The sequence below is a fragment of the Lipotes vexillifer genome, unplaced genomic scaffold, assembly GCF_000442215.2.
Source record: "Lipotes vexillifer unplaced genomic scaffold, Lipotes_vexillifer_v1.1 scaffold426, whole genome shotgun sequence".
Lineage (NCBI taxonomy): Eukaryota > Metazoa > Chordata > Mammalia > Artiodactyla > Lipotidae > Lipotes > Lipotes vexillifer.
Genome location: NW_006779491.1, coordinates 1,935,392 through 1,936,581, shown reverse-complemented (window position 1 = coordinate 1,936,581; position 1,190 = coordinate 1,935,392). Strand labels below are relative to the sequence as shown.

The 1,190-nt window shown below is 54.6% G+C and overlaps 1 protein-coding gene across 1 annotated transcript in view; it reads left to right on the top strand.

Annotated features, from left to right (window-relative positions):
• Positions 1-483, top strand: part of ZNF48 (zinc finger protein 48) — a 4,169-nt gene extending 3,686 nt beyond the window's left edge. The window contains exon 3 of the mRNA XM_007452731.1: positions 1-483. This exon is cut by the window's left edge and continues 2,141 nt beyond it. The gene's annotated coding sequence lies outside the window, so the exon portion shown is untranslated.
• Positions 484-1,190: the final 707 nt, after the last annotated feature.

Sequence of the window (1,190 nt, the reverse complement as noted above, 5' to 3'; positions counted from 1 at the left end):
TCCTGCTGCCTCTTAACCTGTAAATTGACCCCTCCCAACCTTGCCCCTGGGAGGCCAGCACCCTGAACCAGGGTTTGTTAGACCTGTGAGCTGCAACAATGAGACTTCTGAGGTTTAGGGTGACAGAGTGAGGCAAGGCCATCTTGACCACCCTACTGATGGTGAGAGTATCGTTGTGAGGCAGGCAGTACCCAGCCTCAGGCCGCTGGACGTGGTCTTAGCCAGGAAGAGGACACTTGGAGAGGCCAGACCTATCTGCCCTGGAGAAGCCCAAACTGCCCTGACACCTGGACATGGCAGAATAGGTCAGAGACAGCAAAAAGAGCAGTCATCTGCCCTGGGTGCTAAGCCCAGGTCCTGGTGGACGGCAGCAGAGATACACTGGGAGAAGGGCAGTACAGGGGTGAGGAGAAGCCAGGGAAGCACCAAGGCCTGACAGCCACATCTCCATGTGTCTCGCCAATAAACTGCTTCTTGTCTGAGGCTTGGACTCTTGTGTGCGTGTGTGCGTGGTGAGGGGTGAAAAAGGTGCCGAAGGGTCGCCTCAGGCAAAACCCATAAGCCATGTTGTAAACTTGCTCTCTTTGAGCCCTGTCAAATAAAAAAGTTGGGTTGTCATAGCTGCTTTTTAGCTCTGACAACGGGTTAAGAAAACGGCCACCAGGCCTGTCAGCTGATGCCTCAGACCTGAGTTCTGGATGCCCACAAGAGCCACCTACGCCACAGGCTCGAGCGCGACCCTTAAAAGGAAAAACACTCGGTGGGAGCGTTGGGGGTGGGAGGTGGGCGGGTGTTCTGCGAGCGCTGTTGCTATGGCGACAGGTACCGGGAGAAAAGTGGCCGGCAGGAATTGGTACCACCTCAGAAGACCCCGACACTGATGTTCTGCTTTCTGGGAAACCCCACCTCCCTGCGACCCTTTTTTTATTTGTCGAGAAACAGGTCATTTGGCTGCATAGCCCAAAGGCAGGGCCAAGGGGATGTCTCTAGCCCCCAGAAAAGGCAACCGTATTTCCCAGCCATCCATGCGTCATTAGGTGCAGGACTCCAACTCCTAGCTCTTTCCGAGGAGGGCGCCAATAGGGAAGAAGGGGAAAAAGGAACTGACCTGATTGGCCAGGGACAAAAAAGACTAGGGCGGTTCACCCATCTAAGAAATAAAGTACAAGACTCCCTACAACTTCGCAGGC